Source organism: Linepithema humile, chromosome 7 (assembly GCF_040581485.1).
Source record: "Linepithema humile isolate Giens D197 chromosome 7, Lhum_UNIL_v1.0, whole genome shotgun sequence".
Classification (NCBI taxonomy): Eukaryota; Metazoa; Arthropoda; class Insecta; order Hymenoptera; family Formicidae; genus Linepithema; species Linepithema humile.
Genome location: NC_090134.1, coordinates 20,748,417 through 20,775,879, shown reverse-complemented (window position 1 = coordinate 20,775,879; position 27,463 = coordinate 20,748,417). Strand labels below are relative to the sequence as shown.

At 41.7% G+C, this 27,463-nt stretch overlaps 1 protein-coding gene across 8 annotated transcripts in view; it reads right to left on the bottom strand.

Moving 5' to 3' along the window:
- LOC105668370 (uncharacterized) overlaps window positions 1-27,463 on the bottom strand; it is a 195,090-nt gene that overhangs the window by 68,091 nt on the left and 99,536 nt on the right. For 6 of the 8 annotated variants that reach the window (XM_067359234.1, XM_067359233.1, XM_012360714.2 and 3 more), the window contains one exon: window positions 14,805-14,842. The exons of the other annotated variants lie outside the window; for them this stretch is intronic. The gene's annotated coding sequence lies outside the window, so the exon portion shown is untranslated. The remainder of the gene's footprint in view (window positions 1-14,804; window positions 14,843-27,463) is intronic. 8 annotated transcript variants of the gene reach the window in all.

The window sequence follows — 27,463 nt, the reverse complement described above, 5'->3', positions numbered from 1 at the left end:
ACAACCCTCGGTCGACCGGTGGTGTTTTCGCTGAACTGGAAATTATCGGAGAGCCGGCGTGCTGTAATTGCCGTCGAGTCATCGAATGCAATTTTATCGGCGGAATTTTAAATTTTCAGGCCATGTTCTCTTTATGGACACACGAATTTTATATGAATTATTCAAATTTTTTTTTAAAGCGTTTTAATACATTTTATTTTATGTCGAATAGCGCGGGCTTTATTGATTTAATCACAGCCCACATACGAACGCGTCACGAGTTTCTGGAAAAGTCAAAAGAACACGTATAAATTCGTTGAAATACGATTTGCGTGCCAGCAAAGGCATTCGACTTCTCGAGACCTTCTACTGTTTCAGACCCGCAACGAATATTATTCATGATATTGCATTCATAACTTATCGCGCGAAAACGAGATCGCCGCGGATCGAACACGAGAGTGGAGAATCCGTGCAAAAATTCAGTTTTGGAATATCGCTGGTCAGACGTGGTAGAAGCTCGTCCGAAATAAGATAAGTTATACGAAAATTACAGAAGCCATATGTCGCCTCAGACGCTCGCGGGGCAAAATCTCGCGAAATCTCACAGCTACCAGATGCGCGCAAGTGCACCGTTTGCTTTATAAATCTGCGGATAAGCACGATGGAGAAAAATTGCCCACAGATACGTAAGGAGGAACTGTTTGCCGAATTTGCAACTCCCGAATTTAGGTAGTTGCCCCAAATATATATTCGCCTTAGCACGCTCTCGGATAAGTCTTCGGCTGCTAAACTGGGTCGCGTCCGACGACCGTGTCTCTCGGCAAAATTATTTGTCCCGCCGAAAAACAAACGGAATTCACGTTTTGCGCTCGTTTTGTATTCTGACGAGATCGCTTCGCGCCACGTCGACACGGAACTATTTAATTTTTATCGGCGCGCGATGACCGCTCGAAATTCGAGTTTTTGCCGAGGATTGCGAGCGATCGTGCCGGGCGAATAATTTCAATTGCAAATGTGCCTCGTGATTGATACCGCACGCGGATCAGTCGGTCGCATTTCCCAGCAGAAACCGCCGAGTGTGTATTGTGTGTGTCTGTGTCTCTGTGTGTGTGTGTTATACTTGCGCTCACGCACGCGCGCGAATATGAATAAATTCATAATGTTAAGAGTAATGCGTGGCGCACGGGACAGCACTTTATCGTGGCTGTAGCACTCGCTTACACTCGAGCGGATAAGATTTGAGGATAATACTCGGCGTGCTTGTATGCAGAGGGAATCTCGCGGACTCGCATTCCCGCGGGCTCTTCTCTCCCTCGTCATTTCTTTTCTCTATTCGGAGGCTTTCCTGGGGGCCCCGTAACTCTCCTTGCCGCTCGATTGAGTATGCAGTACGCAAAGTCAGAGAGGCTGCTGCAGTACATCGCCGCGCATCCTGCGCCGGTGGCGTCTAATTCCGAGAATCCTGTAATCTTCCGGACTTTCAAATATGTATGCATGCCTACACATACATACACACACATTCAACTACATAGGCATGCGTTCGCATATTGGCACACGCTGGAGACGCAAATAATTTGAGATCAAAGTGGAAAACGGTAGGCAAGGTGAGGAGACTGGCGAACGTTAACCCATGAATTTGCCTAACGAGCACCCGGGCGCTTTTAAGACGCTACGATAATATTTAACATCTGCATTAATATTTTACGGCAAATAAAGATTCTGCAATTATTTACAAACGATTGCTTGCCAAAGATTCGCTTGCGCGCAATCAACGAGTTTGACGTGACGAGTACGACTTCACAGTCGTGTTATCAAAGCAAATAAAATGCAATTGAGATATGTAAACGCGAATCTGTGCAATACGAAGTGATGTCTGCATTTTCATCTTTCCCTTTCGTTTCCCTCAACCGCGGAAGACTCCCTCTCGTTGCGTATCGAAATCTTAGCACATACGGAAGGGATTTACCAGAGCTGTTCAATCGCGTTGAAATAGAAAGCTTGCTCTCCATCTTCTCGTTTATCAGTCGTCGTAACATATATTTATTATACGTTGGCCGAGTTAAAATGCTATGCGACACTCCGCGGGTTCGCAGTCCGTGCGAGCGTACATTTTTACCCTACAAAAAGGTGCGGTGCTCAGACATTCAGCACTCCAACCGCTTAAATATTTAATTCGACAAAGTATATCGGCGGCTACGTTCTCTTGCAAGATACTTACAACTTAGGACCATCGCCATGCTATATGGATCGATGTTGTTGGAACTTCAAATAACGCGATAAAAATAGTGTCTGACGTGTCTAAAAATATATAAAAGTATTTTTTTCGCGCACGAACATCACACTGAAATAGAAACGATCAATTATTATAAGCTGATATCTTATTATATCTTCGAATACTGAAAACTGGATTTTTTACTGGATTCTTTTACAAAGTTGTGGAAATAACAACAAAATAGGTTAGTGAATCAAATCCGACTTTGGCATTGTCACTTTGTGCTGTTCGCGTCTGCAACATGTTTTAATGAGTTGTCGTCGCGCTATTAACAAGTCGAAACAACTTTTTTTAGATCGCAAGTTCGAGCATGCAAAATAGATATCTCTCGCTATTCTAGTCTTCTTAGTACCAAAGCATCTTTTTATCCGTGCTTCTAGCATCGTACTCTCCCAAGTTTCGTCGTAGCTTCGTAGATTCAATATAGACACGGTCGTCGACTTCCATCAGTCGCTGCGCGCTCGTAAATTCAGATTAAAGATCCGAATCTCACTCGTCAAGGAGATCAAAACGAATCTTCTCGGAGTATAAATTCGCCTTTCGCGTTATGAGTTCCGAAGATCGGTCCGTTTGTCTTCTCAGCTCGCCGTCGAAAACGTTTTGCTGATAAGAACGAAAAATGGATCCTAACGATCCTTTACAGATAGAGCCAGTCGACGCGTAGAGGAAGAACAGTTTCGACGTCTCTCATGCCAGGTGACATGTCTACTCTATCGCATACATCCGTGGAATGCTACGCGCTATTCTGACGCGCGTCCTCAGTGAACGCGAGGCACGCAGGCAAACGTAAGCAGGGGCGCGATACGACGGCGTCGCCGACGGATGTACTCGATTCCTCGAGGAGTGGCATAACAGTAGCCGAATATGCCGTTGTAACGCCAAGCCACGTGCGCATAATCGCGCCACAGTGCCATAGCAAAATGTAATTTACGGATGCATGGCGAAAACGTCAAATAGACATCTCGTCGCGACGCTCGGGAAGATGCGCAGAGCAGATTGTTGAAATTCCCAAGTGCAAGGCTCTCGTACCGACTGGAGAAACGAGAAATCCGGCGGAATGAAATTCGCTGCTCGTTCTTTATTCTCGGATTTTCTAGGCGGATCGGCGCGATGTGTGTCAAAAGTTCGTTAACGGATAAAGGATAAAGTTTAAAGGATCAAGCTGAAGAACAAAGAATGAAGTGAGCGAGGAGAGAAGAGATGTTTATTAATATTAAGAAACTAGATGAATAATCTCTCTTCGTGCAATTTCATATTAATGGTGTCTCTTTCCGAGTGTCCTACGTTTTATTCCTCAGCTTTTGACCTTCGCTCTTTATGCGCTGTTGATGGATGCCCTTTTATAATTTTTCATAAAATAGATGAAAAATTTTTTAAAAAGATATTTCGCGGCTATTTATTTCGTGCAATTTGCTTTGTAATGTCCGTCGAATAATTATTGCGCCACAAAAGTGGAAAAAATTCTGTGGACTTTAATCACGTTAAGAATTATCAGCGTGAAACGACGATTATCACAGCGAGAATATATATCATCCGAGATGCTTCGCTCGCAGTTCATCATAACTGATTATTATGAGGGAATATTTCCATTGAGGGTTCAATATCGCCTATCTTGGTTCGTGAAGATTCTTCCCGGGGCTCTTATATTCGAGAGGCGATTGAAATCGATTCTTACCGGGACGATAAAATCTACATTCTATGTGGAAAGTTCAGTGATCGCTGTTATTACAAAACTGCCGAGCAATTATTGACGCGCCGTCGGTAGTTGGCGATGATCGGAAAAGCAAAGCGTACAAATTAATCGTGAGGATTTTTGCGAAACGCAGAAGCTGTATCTCGCGGGTTCGAACTGTTGTTTAGTTTCGAAAACAGTTTGCCTTGCTTCGTGCCTGCGCGCACGAGAGAAGTGTGTCTCACGCTCGTAACTGTAAAACTGAGTTTTCGTTTTTACGAGACCTATTATTGTAGAACGGTTGTAGCTACAATCTCCGGAAAAGATTTTGCAAATCCCGGGGGAAAGATTTTGCATCCAGTTGAATGCGCGCAAACCGATTTCTTCAATATTTATTTAAGCCGCGATACTACGGTATCGGTTATATTTAGGTAGTACGGCTAGTTTGACCTCGAAATGAGAAACAGTGATACTACATTTCACAGTAACCGGCCGGAGAAAGCGAGAAAATTCAGCTTTATCGCTCGAGGAAAACGCTGAAGAGTGCATTAAGAATTTCGCGAAGATTTTCGAATAACAGCAACTACGATAATAACAGTAACGAATAAACGCGCGTTTATCCCCAAACACTGTTATACGAAAAGTCGCAAATGATTTTCTTCGAGAAACTTGAACCCCATTTTCGTGAATGAGAGTAAACTTTAACTTCGTGAAGGGCACCACTGATTACGGACAATTTAAAATTGATTACACCTTGGAGCACCGCGCCCGGGGGAAGGTCTTTGAATAGCAATAGTGACTTCCGGCCCTCGGGAAATCGAACGTCACAAGCGACTACGCTCGGACAAAGACCCTGCGAGATTATAGAGTCTCTCAAAACGGGTCGGCCGTTGTTACGAACAAGATCGTTAACTTTATAATGACACAATTGATAAGAAGACTGGACCGCGTCCTGTCTATGCAGGTCAGTGGCCGCTAGAGGACTCGAGCTCTTTTATATGGATTGGAGACTCAAATAAAATCATTTCACGTATCCTACAATCACTTCCGCCCCGCCCAGACATTCATGCTGGTATTGTTATGCTATTAGACACGTAACTTTTTTTAAAACTTTCGAAATAAATGTTTAAAGGCTTTACTTTTTCTTATATTTAGTGCATAATCCCAATGAAGGGAGAAACCTAATGAGTAATAAATAAAGAAATAAAAAAAATTTCTTTTTCTTATTTGATCTCTTTAATTATTTTATCTAATTAAGAAATATATCATTAAGAGTATTAAAGTATTTTATATAGAGTTTTGCAGAAGATAGAATTATCGTATTTTTTCTCAGATTCTGAAATAAATACTAGAACTGTAAATATTTAATAGAAAAAGTAAAATTATTCGCTAAAATAAAAAGTAAAAATATTCGCACGGTATTATAAATAGAGCAAAAATTTAATACTGCTAATCATAATAACATTTATCAGAAATTACAATTAATGCAGTTCATTAAAGATAAAATCATATGCCTGAATAACTGAAACGCGAGGCTGCTAACAATCGCAGCAATGCTGTCAAAGAATTCCGGACAGTGAAACGAACGATATCCGTATCTGCAGGAAAAGCGATGAATTATTAATTGCCTGTTGCGCCAATCGTACGACATAGTGATCGATCAAAACCAGTGTCACTCGTCAACGGCGTAGGATCCGTCTGTCCCTCTATTTCGCGATTTTCATCGCGCCGAAACGGCGAAATATTTCGCCAGGTGCGCGCATATGGTGCACTAGGTCACGGCTTTTTTTTCTATCTCCCCCCTCACACATGGCGCGAACAAGTACAGAAAGTTCCGGACTGGCAGATCTGGATTCCGTTATCGACGAGATAAGCCAGCGCGAAATCGATACGCGCCAGTATCGACTCGTCTGAATGCGCTTCGATGCATTTCACAATGCGTGGTCCGGAATCGCGTTCTCTTTCCTTTCTCTCCTTCGGTCCTTCTACTTTCTTTTCCACTTCTTTACTCATCCACCGTTACGATTCTCTCTCGGGTTTTCGGCATCGACCGCGCGGCTGTCGATTCTTTTATAGTACATCGAGTCGTTTATCTTCCCCGTTTGTTCGGGTTCTCACTGCAGCTCGAATTATACCATTGACGACCCGCGAGAACAATGAGTTACATATAATTGGAAAAGTCAGGATTAAGTCAGAATGCCATTGAAAAGAGCACAGTGTAAGTAAAGAAACTGACGGTTTTGACACCTTTTTTTTTTGTATGTTTTTGAATGTGCAATGCCCGTTAGATAAGCGGTTTTCGCACCTCTTTTCTTCAATTCAACAAACGTGCATTTTTTGCGTACAGGAATTGCAAATATTTAAAAAAAAGGAAGATATTTAATAAATTTTTTAATGCTTTTTTTATAAAGCTTTTGTAATGCTAATATAATGGAATGCGTAATAATATTTAACACTTTAGAGCGCACGCGATAATAATAAATGGTGAAATCAAACGATCGCATGAGCACATTTCATGCATATGTCCAACGTGGAATATTATTTTTCTGACGGATAAACATTAATAAAGATAAAAAAAAGCGCCAGATAAAACGCAAAAATACAATTTAATTAAAGATCTACAATGTGAAACTCTCAGGCTCAAAATAAATAAAAATATCTACGACAAAACTGAAACTAAAGATGGCTTTCATGATATATTTACGATTAAGGCAATCGTAGATCGTCTTGGAAGAAGTTAGAAACAAAAAAGTTGAGAACCGCAGTAAATGTTCTTGTACTTACTATCCCAGAAGATCCCGAGGTCAATGAATCGGCTCTGCGCTTTCTTCGATAACGACCACTTTTTTTTTTTTCCATCGAGAAAGATGCATCGTACGAGCGGTCAACCAAGACGCGACGTAAAGTCTCGCAACGGTTCGCGACGTAACGAGAAAGAAGTGGAAAGCGTAAAGTATTGTCTCATGTCACGGCACGGCGATGTGGCTTTCACTATAATGATATTAACGAAAGTATAATTAAATTGTTGAAATAATCGTAAAAAAAATGTACTTCTCAAGAAACCTGATTTCATGCAATTCTTCGGCTGTATTTGACGATGCTTAACCTTTTCTTACGCTAACCTCTTTCAAATTCGATTCCTCGTCTATTGAGAGAAAGATCTAAAATTTCCATAAATTGAAATTCTACGTGAGACGATTCGTATTTTCACTTCGCGGGTGATGCTAAATAATTTATGTCATCGTACTGAGTGACTCTGAAATGTTCGCTTTGCACATTTTGTAGAAACGACGCGAAAATATTTCCATCGCGATGATACGAAGGGGTTAACGCGTCGAAGGAGGACGTATTGAGGAGAAGAGAAGAGAGCGTAGAGACGAAAGGTAAGTCGCGCCCTACGAGACTCCCCGTGTGGTTGCTCAATATTTATTCTCGGGATGGACGCCATTGGTGCGTCGTCGTACATACACGAGGTATACATACGAGGACGACATCCTGTCGTTTAATCGATAATCCGAGCGACCCCTCGTCCGGCCTTAAAGGTACTGCACTTCCGATCGCAGAAGGAAGAGCGAGCCTCTCCCTCCACTTCTTCTTCTCTGCCTTTTGCAAGCGTTGTACACGATTCACGTTAGCCTGCATCTCATTGTCAGTTTCCCCCTCACGATGCGTAGTCATGTTTGTCCGAACGACTGTGGTGTCTTTACGATAATGCGCCTACGCAATGCGCGCCGTGTCGCCACGCGGAGAATTCGCCGGCTACGACGTTCCCTCTTTTCCTCTTCCGCCGTTGTTCCACCGATCTTTCCACTTTCGAGCGTGATTATCGATTTACGAGGCAGTTCTATATGTAACTCTCCGAGTGCGCTCTTTTATTACATTATAAAAATAAATATCCGACTCGTTTGGAAGGACGACGACGAAACGGTAGGGCTCGACGGTTTGCTCGTCGAATAAAAATAAAATATACCCGATGGAGGACGTTTCGCACGCGCGGTACCGGACCCGTTATTTTCCGGTGCACGCGACAGAATGACGACGGGAATCGCGTTGACGAGTCCGGCTCGTTGCTATATAATGCCCGCGGCAGATGTTCCCCGTTTTTTTTTTGTTTTTTACATCCTGAAACGATCCGTTTCCTGATCTGGAATTTATCGATTAGCGCTCCGGCCACTCTCGTGCATTACCCTTTTACGCTATTAAGCATTACGACTGTCACTTGCGAGTTTTAAGGCGATTTCGTTGGATTTAACCGTTTCACTTAATCTTTTTTAATCTTCTTTACAGCTCGCCGTAAATCGCCTGAATGCGTTAGTGATCTTTCTGCCTGTCATTACTCTCCTTTTACTACAATTTCGATATTTCGATGCTTCATGCAATGCATTTGTGATAGAGTGTTTGTTGGTGAGGTAAATACGCATCGGTAAATAATCGCTATCTACCAACACAGATCTATGCTTATTTGCGTAATCATGTAATGCACTGCAAATGTATTTTCTAGAAAATGGGAATATGACGTTGTAATTTTTGATTATTTTATGAATATTGGCGGTGAACGGTGAATTTATAGTATCGCGGAAAATTCTAGATGTCAATATTGATGACCCAATTGTTGCACAATGTTCAATATATGCCATGTAATTAACGGATCCTCGTATATTACAGATAGCAAAATAAAGTCAACATTTGTGGGATTAACATAACGAGCACAGTATAATAACTGTAATATTATTCTTGCGAAACATAAACGACTAAAGTACATAGGATTATTCGTGCGAAGAATTCTAGTCTAACAATTTGCTATACATTTCAACGCAAATATTCTGCCCAGTACGTTTCATCCAAATTTTCGAAAATATATATATATATCAGTATACACAGAAAGGAGCTGCATAACTTTTGCGACGAGATATAAATTCGAATAAGCCATAAAATTGAGGGCTGCGTTATCGACGAATACGACGCGTTAGACTTGGGGGGACTCAAGTTTTCGGTACAAGACATCTCAGTCCTGCATGACATAGTGAGTTGCCAGATATGATATACTGATGTTTGCACACGTTGAAGACCCAGTAAGACCCTCGGATGCCATATCCTTGTTGGATTTCGCATACCCGATAGGTCAGACGTGGATTAATGTCGACACTGCGTTGGTCTTGCGCACGTCCCGGCAGTCGTCGGATAACGAAACGCGAGATGGACGGCCCGCAGAAAGTTTTCAGCTGCGCAAGCCGCGCCACATTTAGCACAGGATCAATCGCGCCCGGTTCGCGAACGGACTGCCGTGATTGCAAATATCCTTTTCGCCGGCGTTGCTTGGAAATGGGATTTTCAGAACGCGAGCACTAGCAATATTCTTTTACAGTTTTCGATCGGACGCGCCCGGACAGGTGGAACGTGTGGCGAACCGACGAATATATTTTGCTGGTGTTACATCGATGTGATCAAAGATCGAAAACGCATTGCGCAAGAGATATGGTGCAAGATGGGAATTGAGATACGTCGGAGTCGAACGTACGTAATATATCATAAAAGACTGTTATGTGTCTGCATCGCTATTCGGAAAAATATTGGGATGTTTGCGAAATACCTTCTGGAAAAAGACTTCACGTTAAAAATCGTGTACAGAAAATATCCAACATTTTTGAAAAATCTCCCGCGCTTGAATCACTAATATTCAGTATACGAACAGATTACGAAGCATCGCATATTAACGGCACATACCGGTCGCAGTTATTTCAGGTTCGCGATCCCAATAATATTCGGCTGTAACGTGCGCTGCGCCGAATGCTATATCCATATGCAAAATCCGCGAAATGTTCCTTTGACGAACACGATATTCACGATATTCAAAAAGCGAGGCATCACAAAATCGCCGCAAAATATCGGCTCAAGTGAATGCGCGCAAAAAAATGTGAGGGCCTACGGATGCGAGTTCGCTACTTCTTATCGTAACTCTAAATACGATTATTGCCATCGTACGCCCGCGATGCATACCGCTGAACCAAAAGTGTTGCGTTGCGCGCTGCTGTAGGTTCGCAGCGGAAACGTCGTATTTTTACGGGTTAGTACGAGCGTGTTAAGACGACGTCGACGTGAGTCTTTTAAGCCGCTGTTAGCGAGCTAGCCATTGTTATTCGACTAACGCTGCTTCCCGCCGGCATGTTATAAAACCTGTGTAAATATAAATTTCTGTCTTTACTTTACGCAGGACGTATTTTCGCACACATTTTCAGGTCACTTCTGCAGCGCGTTGTTCAAAAGTGCGCGGTGCGGTCTGTTGAAGTAAAGCACCGCAATTCTTGTAGATGTACCCGGCCGTCTTAGCTCAGTTGCTGCGGCAGCAAGGGAGTATTTTCTCCATCTCACAAGATGACACAATTTTTGTTTAGCACCCGCGCGGACTATCTCACGTCGCAGTAAACCAGAAAGATTTAACGATACGCGTTCGTAATGCGAAATAAGTATAGTGATATAAAAAAAAACGCAGATACGCGAAAAAGATAAAAGGGAGCATTCGAGAATCTGTAAATATTTCACGACGAAGATGCTCCCGCTGCAATAAAATATATACGATTCACATGCTCTCAATATTAACAACCGCGGCGGTTGTAAGTTCAATGTTAAATTTCGGGGGAAAAACTTTGAGATAAATCTTGCGAATAGATTGAGAAATATCCGGAGACTCTTAAAACATGTCGCTTAACGTACATTGCCGTTGCCAACAGCCTTTGAATTACAGCCCGTTCCTGAAATATTGGCTCCTGAAGGCACGCGATACTTCTTTTCCACCTTGCGGAAGGCGGTAAGGACGCAGTCGATCGATCATAGTTACGTAATCTCTGGTCAAAAGATATTATACGGCGGCAATATATGCCGCCGCGCGCGAAAGAGGCTCGCGCTATGAAAAAGAAAAGAAATAATCCGATCCGGCCGATCCCTCTTCGGCCAGACTCCTTTGACGAGGTCACGAGTCACGAATAAAAAGTGGTACATTTGTGACAAATTCGATAACACCTCAGCGCCTATCTGGGTGAATGTTAATAAATTTCATGCATTCCTTTTTTGCGGATCGCACCCTACATTCGTCCTTTTTTCTTCGCCCTCGTTTTGTCGCTCGTTCCCTCCGATTCCGCAACACGCCACTGTTTATGGATTTACATGCCACGGAATGAGTAATACCTAATTTGCATTTTGTGCGTGATTTTGTCAGTTGATGTTACATCCAGAGCGTATTAATAATGCAGGGCACGCGAGCCAAGTTTATACGTCTATGCCGCTGAAATCGCTTTTTATGAGAGAATTATTACATGCGGAATGCGAAACGTTGTTTTGCACGCTGTCGCGTACGTACGTACGCGTCGCCGTACTGACGATAATGAGATTTGCCCATGAGTAAAATATCGAGCGAAACACTGCAACATTAATGTTCCAACGCCGCGATATTTCAATTTTTCAGCTTTTAAATATGATTAGAACAAAAGATGTCTCATTGTGCGCACATCGCGAAAAATAATGCGTGCGAAAATCATGTAAAAATATATATATTGACACTTTTCATCATCGTCAATTTTATTGATTAAAATTGATCGGAATATTACCGTTAAACAAAAGGTGGTTCAGGATGTTTCGCGGTTGATACTAGCGTGCGAGTTATTTGCACTGTGGTTGCCAACCAAAATTGGTCGACAAAAGAATTTCGATCTAAATTTACAACTTTATTGGACCAGGTATGTATTCTGTCAAACACTCCTTAATATAGCTAACAGTTGTTGGTTAACTCTATTTCATTGTTTCGCGCGTGTGCTTATCGCTGGTAACGTTTAGTTTAACCAACAGAATTGAGTGACAAGTTTGTCAATACGAAAGTGCCTTATTATTTATGACATAAATAAGTAATGTGTCACGATCACGAACAAATGCATTTTTCTATTGTCTATTTACTCATGACAGTCGGAATAAGCAGCGCGCTGATCGAACAACATATAATACCGTCGTCGACGCGAGTCTAAACGCGATTCGCATTACGAAGACGTAGATAGAAGGTCCGGGAAGAAATTTCGATGAGACGCAAAAGGCGTTCGTAGCAGACAATAACTCGCGATCGAGAAGTCGACTGCTCTCACTGTCTGCTATTCGATATTCACGCGAAATGGAACGCACCGCGGCGGGTGCAATCGTTTCAGCGGCATTTCGCATCTCCAGAATTCAATACCAGAGGCTGCCTATCTACGCGGGCCGACAAAGTGGATGATAAAAAATAAAAAAAAAAAAAAAAACAGGCGAGTATGGGGACGTTGGAGGTTCCATCACGATGGGCGTTGCGCAAAGTGTCGATTTCAAAAAACGCGATAGCAATCTGGCTATAATTGGGCCGACGTCATACAGCACCTCGTATCGTTCGTCTTTTTTTCGACCGTGGCTGGCTTTTATTCTTTAACAATGTCGCCTACGCCAGCATACGTACCGATCGTGACGATTAATCTTAACGTTTTTGCCTCGCCGAGTTATAAATTGTGAAGTAATCATTGTTAAAAAAAAAAAAAACTTATACGCAATGAAGAGAAAGGAGATAAAATAGTGCAAAAGAGAGAATACATCCTATTGACTCGCTGGTGTTTGCAAAGTTCTCGGCTTATCTTTGTCGCACAGTAGGGGCTACCCGGCAGATTCCATGCCTCAGCGAATGTATATCGAACGGAGGGACGCAATTTTACGTCTCCCGCCGAGGACAAAAGCCGCCGCCAGCCATCGACCCCCTCGACGGTATTCTCTTCAGCCTCACGAGCGAAAAGAAGTGTCCGCGAGATGAACTTTTCGTTATAATAGAGCCGTCGAAAGAGTTCGGGGAGGTTGTGACAACAAGTGGCGCTGTAACGAGCTTTTTATAGCAACTATGTGTGTGTATGCGCGAACGTGCGTGTGTGTCACACTCCACTCGTGTGCAAAAACGTGACTTTCTCGAGCGCGTGCCTAGCGAGCTGACGCTCGCCGACCCTTCTTGACCCCGCGAAAACAGCTTTCGACATTGTTTACCGCCAAGCAAGTCTTTACGAAGCGAAGCCGTATTCGCCGCGTACCGGACGGCAAATTGGGTTATCATCGCGGGATCGGCCAAAGTATTAACAACAACTCTTTCCAGCAAGAAACGTAACAGCCAAGCCAACGCTTTCACGATAATCGCTGCCATTAGCGTGCGGGCAGGCTCCTTCGGGCCACCAGCGGGACAATGCGGTTTTTCGTGTGCGGAAAATATTCATAGATATCCCCCTTCGCATAAATAGATTTCGCGCGGAGTTCTTGCATTTCTTGTATATTCCAGCATTCGCGGAAAATAAGGAAAACACAAAACCGAGCAAAAAGTGTTAACAATAGCGAAAACTTATATGATTTTATTTACGGTATTTTATGTAACGTGAAATATGCACAAAGTGATGTGAAAATCTTGTGCACTGTTAATTGTATTGTATCTCAAAAAATGAATATTTTCGAGTCATTATTACGATTGCGGTATTGCAATTATGATATAAATGAGCTTTTCCATATAACAGCACTCTTGCGCACGCCAACATGGATTTATAACCCGCTTTTGATTTGTTAATCGATATGCGATCATATAGGTAATTTAATTCCAATGTGCTCTATTCACAGCAATAACGAGATATTTGACCATTTATTGATTAATGAATCCAGACCGAAAATTTCGGCTCAATTTACAAGCTCGTTTTATCGATTGCGAGTATAATCATGCGAGTATAATAGAAAAATTTCGAAGCATGTAATGTAGAGTTTGTTTACCTTCAATTAAAATATATAATCAAAATTGTAAAAATGTTTCAATGAGAAACAATGCTATGGCAGAACGTTTGATTGCTTATATTTTTAATATTAAGCCGTGATTTTAATATTAAATCGTTATGACTATTTAGAAATACAAATTTCAAATATAAACAAAATCATAAAATAAAAGGAGCGTCGAAGCGCGAGCTAATAGTTATTCTGTACAAATGTAGCCGCTCGTTTCAACGATATTTTCTCTCACTGCCGTGGAGAATATATTTCTACGTACACAAATATACAATGTACATTGCACATTGACGTTCTAAAAGTTACATTTCAATTACATGCAGCCGGAAAACAGACAATTTAATTAAATCACTAGCACATGGTTGTTTTGTTGATGCGCGGTACCATCAAAACGTATTGCAAGGAATAATTTTGCAGGATAGACAGAATGTATCTCTTGGCACAAAATGGAAATATTTCCGCGAAAAGAAGAGGAAGTTTCTAGTTAACTAGCTAACAATCCGGAAGGTAGATAGATCATCGTCGCGAGTCACGACAGGAGACTGTGACAATATAAGGGTGCCGGGATGACAATCAAAGTTAGGCCGGATATTGATGGATGTGCCATAAATAAGCTTTTTTTAACGCCGAATCGTTGACGGCGATTGCTTTCGGCACTTTATCGGATATATTGTCTGGCGGGCACCGAACCGACAAATCCGACTGAGAAATGACATTTGAATTATTCACATTCGATATTTCTTTTTTCTAAAGCGCGTAGCATTCGCCGCAAGGAAATTACATTTTGCCAAAGAACGGAAATATTCCACCAGGACAAATGGTGCCCGTCACGTTGAGCGGTTTACATTGACGGCAATGCGAGCATATAACGTCATAAAAGAGAATTGCATTTCAATTTTTTCAACGGAAATGGAAAAGTAAACAACATGCGTGCGGCATATTGTCACAGTGCCTCAAATATTACTATATAACAATAATATAGTATGCAACAACTAATATTTTACATTTCATGTATTTTACACGTCGGTATGTTTTTAAGATATTTTGAAGAATTCAAACAAAATTTTCACATACCTGTTCACAGCTCCGTTCAATCATGGCCCAATATTCACCTGCAAATATAAAACAAAGAAATATTTTAATAAACAAAATAAAAGAAGAATTGAAAAAAATATTATTTAAAAACTTATCCGCGATGCTACGATAATCACACACACACACACACACACACACAATAGCACTGTCTTGCATTTATTTAAATAAATGTACGCGAAATACATACTAATTATAATATCATTGCGGTCTTATCTTCAAGCTTTCCCGCACAAAGCTTTCATAATCGTCGGAAAGCACGGATATTAGCAAAATATCGAATATCTCGACAAGGAATATTGAAGTATCATCCTCTCGTAAATACGAGAGGAAGAACATTCCGTTTTACATGCAAATCGCAATCCCAACGCCTTTGAAATACAAGCTACTGTGTGAAGCAGTACTACTACAGCGTACTGCGGTGTAAAAAGCCGCCTTTTTCCTTCCTCCCCATTCCTTCCTCTTCCCTCCCCATTTTCTTTCAGCTATTATCATCGAAAGCGGATTTGGGTACTTCGGCGACTTTTAGCCAAGAATTTGTTATAATCGCATTCTGAACGTCTTAGGGTAACGACTGCAAAGTACCTGTTCCGAGAAGGGCTGATTGAAACTCCGCGAACATTTGCCTCGCTGAGAAACTTCGAAGCCAATCGTCGCAGATAAATCGGATTTCGCAGTTAACGGTTTCCTTAATTACCTATCCGTCGCCCCATAGCCTAACGTTTTCGTAATAAAGAGCATCCAAGTTTCTTACTCGTGACGCAATATATATTCACTCTCTATTAATGGAACAGCATCGGCAATTCCCCGCTGTTTTTATTTTTGCCCAGAGTAATTACGGTGGGACAATATCGTCCAAACCTTTTATAGTTCACAAACTTTCATTCAGATATTGCGCTGTTAATTGAAAGTATATAGTCACGTATAAACATTTCTTTTTAATATTAAATAGAATTTAATTGGAATTTTTGTTGTGTACGCCTGCACATGTACGTTTATCGCTGCAGCGCCGCTGCGCGATATATAATAAATGAGAAAAACAGATTTTTTTGCCGCCCTCATAATCGAGTTCTAGCGAAATACTTGCCGGCTCTTAATATATTATTCGTTGATTGTGTGCGTGCTGGAAAATAGGTTACACTTAAATAGCGAGTTTCTCGCTTCCCACTCCCGCACGCTTTGCATGCACGCCCATGCAAATTTAAAAATCTGTATTTCAGAATAAACGTGCCAACATCCGAAATGGCGTTTTATAATGGCAAGAAATATCTAGTTGATATGCGGTGTACTTTGCGTAATTGCAAACGCCGTATACCAACCGTGGGCGGAAATTCGCCGCTTTACATAATGGAGCGTTAATTCGGTGAACGAGTGACCGAGTGCAGTACGCACCAGCTTCATGGACTTTGAAAAAGAGAGAGAGAAAGAGAGAGAAAGAGAGAAAAAAAAAGAGGATAATTGCACTGTGATGGGAATTTTCGTTCTCCAGTTGATAATTCGCTCAAATGGAACGAATGAGTGCGAGGAACGTAAATTAATCCGCTTTCGTGGCAATAGTCGTGAGAAATTGCAACGCCGTCCATTATGGCAGAAGTTTGCCACTGCGTTGGCAAATTTTGTAGAGGTACCAGACAGTTTCGGGAGAAATGTTACTTAGAGCAACCCCGCCATACAGAAAACGTGCTCTATCGCGTGCTCCTCTCGCATTTTCAAATACCGTCCGCTTGCGTGTGCGTTTTCCGTAAGTGACAGACAACGGTGACACGTGTATTCTAGGATTAGTGTTCTCGCGTGCGGCACTCCGTATCCGCCAACCGGGAGGAATATAAGCCCTCTGATACGTGTTCTATCACGTACATTTCCTTCGACGACCGCAATAAGGACACACCGCGTCATAACTTAGACACGTGGAAAAGTCGCGATTCGATAAGCACGTTACACAGAGTCGAATAGTATTGTCTGCGAAATTAGATCGAGTCTGCGGCTGCGAATCTCGGTCGTCCCGATCGTAGTAGCTCGCAGATAGATGGGGGAAGTTATATAATTATATTCAGAATTCAAATGTCATTATTATGAGGAATGAAGTTGTAACTAGGAATCGAAATACTTGGGCGCAGCAAGTAGAATAGTTAGCGCATCCCTACCTCAAAGGCATGAAGATGTTTATTCGGAGACTCGCGATTTTCATAAAATTTAATAAAATTTAATATTATATAATTTAATATTATAAAAATAAAATTGCGATATAGCCTTATTTGTTTCAGTTTTTGTAATCTTTTATGTTAAAACTTCCATGCAATCTGAAATTTTCTTTTTTTTCTGTATTTTTTATCAAGCTTGAAATCGTAACTGAAACGTTTATTAAATATTGAAAATCGTTTGTAGTCTTTTCATTTTTTATCATTATTTGTCTTTAAAGAATAGCATTTTACAGTACGTTAGATTCATTATTCAAGTCACTAATGATTGATTTTTCCAAAAAAGGTAAAAACATCTATATAAAAAACGAATGGAGCGTATTATGTAGAATCAGGTCGATAATAGATAATACGTATCCAATTTAAACTGATCTAGGTTACGCCAGATTCATCCAGAATAAGTCAAAGTAACCTAGATTACGCCAACAGTACGCGAGATATAATCACAGTAAGACAAATTACGTCAGAGCGCGGAAGAACAGAGAGCGGAGAAATGTGCTTTGAGAATCTATACGCGGTAAAATGGAATTTATAAAATCAAACAAAAAAAGATTATACAATTTATACGAATTACACAAATAGGTATCTCTTAAATCAAGAAGTGCAAACTCGAAAAGTCGCTTTTCGCATATGATTTACGATGTTTATTCACTATTCTCTCTTAGACTCTCTCGCAATCCTTGTTCTTTTGTCGCGACGCAGCGTATCCGGGGTAAGAGCGTGCAAAGGTAGTTGCCGTCTACAGCGCAGTAAGTTTCTTCTATGCGAGACTTCCGTTCTCCTCGCTGGTAATATGCTATTTCGCGAAAAGCGCTTGTTTCGCGGTCGCTTTCTGTGCGGTAACAGTTGGCAGTTCGCTTGTGCAATGGCATCGCAACGTTAATGACAATTGCAACGTCGAATATGCCGAATGTGATAAGGAGTTCGCTATGCATTCCGACGTTTCGCGATATCAAAGATCGCATACGAGATCTGTCTCGCTGCTAATGGCATAATCCACGGGCCCAATTTCGCCCCGGGTTCGGAATGTCGATCACGCAGCGAGCGCGCTCGCTCGATACGCCTGCGCGAATAGTTTGCACAATACGGTATCTCGTCGGCGAAACTACGGATCGCGAAGCGATATTTATTATCCCTGCCTCCATCGCGACGCTCAACCGGAATTGCAGAGGGGCGGTATGTATGCGCCGCCACGGCGAATCGATGTCTTTCGTTATGCCGCCGCGCGACGTCTTTGAAAAGATTTGGCCGAGTTTCCAGATACTATCTGTCGGACGTCCTACTATTGCCGGACTATATTTTGCAACGTGCAGATAGACATCTTAATTAATGGTTACACGAAAACCTCGTGCCTTTCTCTATTAAGCGAAGTAAGGGTCAAGAAACAAATCTCCGCTGCAAAATCGAGAAACGTCTTAATTTCTATAAATTGAAAAGTATTATTCCTGAAAAGAATTTTAGGGCTAAAGGTCACTAATAACGCTAGTTGTATATTAATAAATAGATATTAAGAGTGAAACAAAGGTGGCAGTGTTATTAACATCAATTTGTAAAAGAATTTACCTTTGAAATGCAAAAATGATTAGACACATTAGCAGTAAGTACAACTCGAATTTTTTCACGTGCTTCGAATTTCTCGCACATGTTTGGATTATACATGCTAATATTAATTTAATACCGGTGATGTATGTATAAAATCAAAGCCAGCAAGAAACAAAATTTCATGTAAAGAGATTAATAATTTTCACCGTGTATCGTTGAGTCACTTCACCTGATTGAACGTGCCGCGATATGCTGAATAATCGATTACCCGGAATGTCATTAACTTGCAAAACCTCGGCGAGGCTCCGCGATCACGTAGAATTCTACCGTGACAGCGTCATTCTTCATGATGTAATTATATAGAGGGAGTAATTATACGTTTTCTTGCATCGAGAAAGCCCGGTTGCAATGATTTAATTCGAAAAGGGTCTGTCGTATCGTGGCACAGGATTCACGACCGCAATGCCACTTAATGGCAGCGTTGTTACACAACCTAGCTTTATGACGGTACAGCCACGCCGTTACAGCCCATTGAATTTTCATGAACATGTTACGAATATAATATGACGCGCTATTAGAGTCTCTTCGGTTTTATTGCTAAGATACGAATTTTTATATCATTAAAAATTCTGCCATAACGTAAGACACTTAGTTAATCGTGGCGCGCCGTTAGCCCAGCTTCGTCTTTTTATTTAGCAAAACTACTTCGTGCTTTTATGCAGTGTACTTCCATCCAGTGCGTAGTGATGTTTCATGTAAGATGTGTTCAACAATCCTACACTTGTATTAGATAATCGATTAGACTGCACGATTAGCTCATAAAGTTCGTATAACGCTCTCGAGATCACACAGCGCCACTTCATCATTACGTTCTCGTCTCAGTATACGCGTGAATTCGCTTAATGGTTGAACAGTCAGAGGTTGTGGTGAAATAATTGAGCTGTAGCCATGTTACCAACGCAAACGCGCGCGCGTGTGCCGCGCAAAGAGATAGGAAACCAGATCGGTATCCTGAATATAACGGAAGTCACTTAAATCCGATTATATCCCAGGCGGATACATCGAGATGTGTGTAAATGATTTGATTTCAGTTCCGCTCGCTAAATATCGGAATAATTGGAAACGCGATTTGCGCTACCGTGAAAAATTCCTCTTTTTATATGCACGAAAATTAATGTAACAATTTACAACGCTTCGTATTTAGTTTTATGAAAGATTTACTGGGAAAAGATTTATTCTCTATCCTCTTAGTTTTACGCCTATCTGACTGGCGAATTAAACGGAAATGAAAGAAACAAAGAGAAATCGACGATGTAATATTACCATAATCCTTATCTTCTATTCAAAGACGATTTATCAAAGATAAATTGTTGTTGCATGAAGGCAACCTTCCGATGAGAGCCTTACACCACGGTCCGTGCTATCAATTTACCATTATCTCGCGCAATAGATACAGAGCTGATAGTAGAATACATAGCCGCTTTTAAGAGGAAATGCGTGCTGCTGGCGCAATACGAAATCAGGCAGCTCGGATTCGGAACATGGCCGAAAGAAAACAGCGAAATATCCAATCTTCTTGTACACGCTTCACCGCTCGCGCAGCAAGAAGCTGACTAAGACGAGCAAGCCGAACAAGGTGTGCAAAGTGAGCTCGAACAGTTACTTGGTTCGTTTCCTACGTGGTACTCCACCTACTTTCCGAGCCCAAATTCACATCCGCGCAGGCAATTCTTGACTCCGTTACCTCCGTTCCGAAATACTTAATCAAAGGAGAGCGAGGGCCGCGCTTGCAAGGTAAATGCGAATATCACCGAAAATAGCAATTGGCGGATGATGAAACGGAGTGCAACGCCGTTATTGCTATTACTAGGACGGAATTAGCGTACGTCTGCGCTGCCGAGTTCTTTGAGCGGTGCATGCATAATATTTAAGTATCTCTCTGATACGCGGACGCTTCACAAGAGACTCTGTCTCTTCTTGATAAAACGCAAGTATCGTCGAAACCGCGTATCTCCGTAACGCGGTAACACTTCCGAGATAAATGCAGCGTGATGCGAGGTCGCTACTTTGTATGCTTCGATGCGAACATCTTCCCCCGCCGACGAGGCCAGGACTTACTGCGTCGTTAAGAGAGAACGTGAGTCTTTTGTGACAGAAGAAGAGCGATCGTTACGAAGAGAATGTTACGCCGATGGTTGAACGCCAATTAATGGTACGTCGCGGAACTTTCACGAGTTCGTCCTTTCTGCCGATAGAACGACGCTTGAAGAGTTACGACTGCGAGGCGCGTTCGTGATGTGTAAAAGCGAGCGTGAGAAACGTGAATAGCTTCACAAACGGAAGAAGCGTTTTAGCACCTCTGTCAACTTCAGTCATACAGCTAACGGTTAATTTGCTAAGTGTTTAAATCATTTATCGTTGTCACAAATTGCTATCAGATCATCGAGCGATTTTGCCCATCTTTTGCTCATCGTTCCAACTTTCCAAGGTTTCCCCATTTCATTTCAACGACAGCGTCACCGGATGCTCTAAATAATTTTCTGCTGTATCACTGCGTCGCTAAGAAAAGACGTAAGTATTGGTTCTAAACGTGCAGGGAGGCAGTTACACATGAAACGTACGTGCTAGATTCCGTTCTAAAGTCCAGGTGTATTCCCTAGGTCCCACTTTACATCTTGCTTCGCAGGCTTGTATTAAACATTTACTCTGTAGGATATGTGTTGGACCTTCGCACGGACTGCCTGCCTTGTGTGCATAGGTTCTCACCCGTGTATCTCTCCCCCGCGTTCAGTTACCATCCTCTCTTCCACTTTCTCTTCCTTACTCGCTGTTTGAATAACGAGATAAATTCAAACGTCACACCTTTGAATACACAAATTACCTGCACAATGTTGAGCCTTACAAATTCGAAATCCTCACGGTACTCTAAAATGAAGTTACACGACCAACTTCACATCATGGTGCAAATCGATGAATCGGATGTTATAAATTTAAAAATAAAACAATTTTATAATTCGTTTTATGAATTTCCATAAATTCTGTAATGTCCTTAATATATTTATTGCGATTAAAAAGCGCACATACACCACATATTTAATTTAACGCAATCAAATGGTCCGTTACGTAAAAATCCATGAAAAATTTTATTTGCAACAACTATTCTACGATTCGATAGAAACAAACCGTGAAATTTCTCGAACAGCGGTACCGTCGACAATTCTATTTCAGACTGCACGACTGTGGACGCGAAACTGCTACGTATTGTGTGCCTACGTGATAACCTCCTAAACTCGTGAATTAGAAATGCCAGTAAGTTGGCTGAGAGGGCGAGAGCACGACAAACCTACGAAGATATTTCGTGCAGTTTCCTTACGCTATCTAACACTGCGTTCTCTGAAGCCAATTGTGAGCGAGATTGCCACTGCAAAAAGTCCGTTGCATCTCGTTTCTTGTACGCGCTGTGGAAAATTAAATGAGACGAGCGGGAGAATATTTCGCGTCCACTGAGACAAGACCGTATAAAATATAGAATGTGTGAACACTGATATGTAAAAATTTACAAATTAAAACAGATGAATCAATTAATTAGCTTTACTCGAGTATTAAATGACAAAAAAATACATGCGCATAAAATTTCATAAAAAGTATGAAGTGTGAATTGTTATATATAAAAATAATGAAAACAGTCTTGAAGAATTTTAAATACCCTAGTGTTTGAAAGTAAAAATAAGATTATTATGTATGCGATAATATCATGCAAAATGCAATGTGCACCATTTTTGGAAACAATTTCGGTGCGGCTGCGTTTGTTTCAGTAATATTGCACAAGGGGGTTGTTCCGCAGAAATACCGACCTCGTACAGTACCCGTCATTCTACTTGAAACATACTTTTTCGCTATTGGAACTTGCGCAATGCAATTTTTCTCTTCATATAGATAGTAACCACTATCCAAGATAAACTACTGCTACTAAAAGATTACCTCGCACCGAGTTAATAAATTAAACAACTTATTCTCGAACGTGTAATTTGACATTAATTGTGTTGCAGACCAACTCAGATATAACGAAGATACAGTTCTGCGTGCATTAATTATTTTCTCGCAACACAATAAGACAATCTTGCGGATAATAGACGTTGCCATAAATATTAAATTGTATAAACAGCGAGAACTTGATTTAACATGTAACGATAAATAAACAATTCGATCAATTATTTAAAAAATTCCAGTATTTCTCGCGATCGTTATTTCGTGAAACATTTTTTTCAATCTCACAATAATTTAATAAGAATTTTCAAAAATACTTCTTTGAATAATTTCTCATGATGCAATCTGGTATTAATAGTGAATGCGCGCCACTGTCGCAACAGACTACTCGCCGTATCTTCGGCGGTGCAGTGGTCCTCGATGCAATTTATGTCTCCGCACTTTGCGCAGACGGATATTTTATCTAAAGTTCTTCCGCGACGAGACCGTGTACCTTTCCTGTCCATTTCTTTGGCGTATGTATATAAAACTTTCGTCCAACTTCGCGGCCTGGGTACACAGCATCAATATTTATATATTTATTTGGGATCATCAACCTTGCAAAGAATATTAGATCGAAAACTGTAGTCCCGCCGACTTCTCTCAGCGTTCCAATCACATTTCTTTGATTGCACAACTGTGCTATTGCAAATATTTGAGCATTATGAGAGCGTTTATTACGACCGTTTTCCTTCGCTTCTATGGATAAACACATTATGTGATGATCTTTTTCTATCATCTTGATAATTATTTATTAGATCAGCATTAAGAATGAATTAAACAAAGTTGTGAATTTTCAACTCCTCAGGCGATGCAGAGTGTCTTGTGTATTAAATTCAATTTGATGCAGCAGTATGCGTGTCCAAAGTTTACGTACGCGTAAAGCAATATTTGATTCAGCGTCACACGAACAGATAAATAGAAAATTAACATCAGGTCAAAGAGATCAAAGACCTCAAGTCTGATAATTGCTTTCCATCATTTGTAATTCCGCACAAAAGCCATCTTATGCTGGAAACTGTGTCAACATTAAGAAGATACATGGCGACAATCAAATATTTGGCTTGCGTTATAGCATCACTTTGCGCTAAATGCCTATTTTTGAAACTAAAGTCGAAAGATGCGATGGAAGAATCTGATTTGCTCAGAATCGCGGAGATGCATCTGGCATTAAGCCAAGTCGTTTTTCTCTCATGATAGGTGGTGGTTGATGCGTAATTCTTGTTGTTCGTATAAGAAAAAGAAGGAGCAAGGAAACATGACTCGGAAGAGAAAAATGGCAGCGATGAGAAAAGACGGAATTATTGATGTTATCGCTTTCGGTGAGATTAGATTTCCTGCCGGATTACTAACATGCACCATATCTTACATCGTATGACGCATTACGGAGCAATTAAGGGGAAATAGACAAATTTAAAGAGCCGTGATGAGACACGTAAGTCGTGTAATTTACGGAAGGAATTTACGTGTAATCGTGTAATTTACGAATTCACGAACTCGAACGCGTGTAAATTAAGGCAATTCTGAAGAGAGAGAGAGAGAGAAATTGCTCGCGGAAAGTTGTGCCTCGGTGTGGCTTCGCATTTTCTTACCAGACGCTGACATCGTTAGCGAATATTCAAATTTTACGCTCCTCGCTTCAACAATTTCTGTAGGCCGCCAGTCTGGTTGGAAAAGCGTAACTGGGATGACGAAGGGCGGGCGCGCAAACGAATGAGAAACGGAGGACCGGAAGGAAATATGACCGAAATGTTCTTTTGTGATGTTGACGGTGGATTACAGGGTCGTCTAAATAAAAGAAGCTGATTACATAACGCTGCGGGATATTTCTCGACAAACTTTCCACGAATATTTGAAATCGCGGCGGCCTCGCGCGGCCTTTGAGCGACATGGAAGTTGTGGCATAAGTATCTCTCAAAGGGGTACTAGCAAAGCGCCGGAAGTTTGGAGGCTCGCTTACGATCGAGGGCTTGAGTTCATGTATTCCACGCGAGCCCGGTGCCCAACTAAGCAGTTAAATTTCGCTGGAACTTGGCGCCGAAACGTGTGCGATAAACGATGGGGGGCTCGCCTTTACGTCAATCGCCGCCAATGATCGTTCATTGGCGGCGCTTTTACGTAAATCGCCGAATTTTCACGCTACCCGTTATAAAGGATCCATCAAAACTATCACGCATTAGATTACATCCTATTAACGCGCGATTGTCGGTATCACGGGATCGCATCAAAATTTGTTAGCTTATTACGCAGCGCTTGAGTACACTACACTTTGCTTAATTTAGCTGTTAAATGCGTGAAATTTTGACTGGACGTTTTAAATTCATCGCAGCAACTTTTTGCGGATTCTTTAACCGATCGTTGACGAAATACGCATATTTATAAGTTCGGAAAATTCTATTTTTTAAAACCGTGGTATTCAGTAAGCACATTTGATTTGCAAAACTATACTACGAGCATAAAATGCCGTCATGCATAGCAATTTAATGGCAAGTCCGGCTCCCGATTTTATTACACGACCGGTTGTATCGCCTTGCGCAAGCCGTATTCTATTTCGTCCCTTACTTCGTCCCAGAATTGAGAATTCGCCCATGAATTACTGTAATTAGTGTCGACCGTTATCAATCGCAATTCGATCTACCGTTTCACCGCGCAACATTGTAATACGAAAAGTTTTGCGGCGCCTTCAAAGAGAATAGCCGTATAAGTGGCTCCTTTGGGCGTTAGGCGCCGGTACGAAGTGCGTGTGTATGTATGTGTGCCGGTTTTACATCTACATGAATGCTCCGCGCGACGACGCTGGTGAGAATATGCATACGTTGGCGGAGCGTGAACACAGGAAGGCTTAAAAGAGAAGAGCGAGTCCCCCGAAACTACTAATATTAAGTTACTAATGACGTCGCGCATGGGTGTTAGCGACAAGCGGCTCGACTTTCTTCGGTGTACAGGTTACGCGTGCAACAGTACGCAATGGAATACATCGGCAGTGAGTTGAGCCATGCAAGATGCGAATTAACTAAAGCATCGTATCGTGTTAAAAGAACGCTTTATCACGAGTAACGTTGAAACCGTAGATTCTCATTACCGCACGATAAACATTTTATAATTGCGAATGACAAAAAGCTTTCTTATACGTTTATGATACGTTATACGTACAAAGTAAAAATACAAATTAATATTAAAATTAAAATTTAAAATTAGTGAAAAGATATAGCGCCAGCGGGGATAGCTGTGTATGCAACTAAATATGTTTGTGTGTGAAATATTTTTAAATAATTATGTGATGAAAAAAGTATCAAAGAACGAAAAGCTATAGTTGACCGCATCACGTGTGTCCTAAGCTATGAGGACCATATTGCCTGTGATTTTAAATGCCCATTCACTGCTGCATTTGCATACATCATGTATGTTTTCGTGAAATGATACGATCCGGGAGCGTTACGGGGCGATTTTATTCCGCAAAATTTTCCTCAGGACAGACGGTGAATATACGCTCTCCGCCTCCGAATTCACCATCGTGAGTAGCATACACGTTCCGTAAATTTGAACTGACGCGTGCAATGCGGTACATGTCCGTACACACAGATATGCACACAGATATATACACACAGCCACACGTACTTCATACGTAAGCCACAAGACGCGCGGCTCCGTCCGTCTGTGCATTTTCACGAAAACACTAACCAGTCTGCATAAATCTTTCGATGTAAATTGCACGTTATCCGCTAAACATTATTTGCTTATTCATACCGCCTCGAGTGTAACATTAGACGCTGCAAATATACGAATAAAACGAGTGCGGAAAATAAATCCGGCAGCTACTCGGACGTAAACTATTTTTGATTTTTGCTTTCAACTCTGGAATTCTTAAGAGCCTTTTACAACTTCCGGTGCGCTTTATGGTTGTATTTAATTTGTCTAGGTCTTCTCCGAATATTTCAGAACTGCTCTTAATTTTCCGGACTTGACTGAAGACTTTGGAAATAGCAGATCCTTGCAAAGACGATGATTCATCAACTTTCTGCGGTTGTAATTTAAGGTATAAAATAAAATAAAGACATTTCTCGACGCATTCGCGGTTAGATGAATCATGCGGCGGCCAAGTCGGGCGACTACAAGCTCGCAAGACGCAGCTCACGTTGCGCATATGGATTTTTACTCGAGACAAAGTAGTTGGCAGCCATAACAATGCGAATGACGTGAAATCGTGCGCGTTTCAAGAGGCAGCTGGAGAGCACAAAAGAAAGTTGCGAGGAAACGCGAGAGAGAAGCAGGCCAGCCGATCGTGCTTTATCGCGCGCCATGAGACTGTTCCATCCCGCTCCCGATAGCGATAAAATGCCTGTTCCGGGGGATATTCAGCAGGGCCGATGATCCATCATTCGGTCGTTCGAGCGCGCGTCACAACATGCAATCCCCGCGCGCAATGGTGTGCACGCGGTCAAATGCGGCAGGGAGGCTGAATCGAGTGGAAGCCAGAGGCCTCTCCAGCCCGCCTGGTTTTGCTGATGTTGCTCAGCCCTCACTGCCGCCGTACTGACCGTCGTCGTCCGACGGCTTGATACGAACCACGTCTCGGCCCGAATAGAACGCATAGAAGCGCGGTCGGGTTACGTATAGCCGGCCAGGCTGGCTCGTTTATCACCACCTCCCGTGATGAAGCTGTTGGGTTAGCCAGGCACCTCTGCATAAGCAAACCACCCGCCTTATCTCGAATCGTATAATGTCTTGTTAGGCTTCTCTCGCGCGACCATGGAAACTATCCGCGCTATTTCCGGGCAAAAATCGCTTTCTTGGCGAAGGAGAAAAAAAAAGTAAACGATGCCTGGCAAGTGTCGCGTTACTTTCGAATGATTGAAACATGAGTTTTAACTTTGT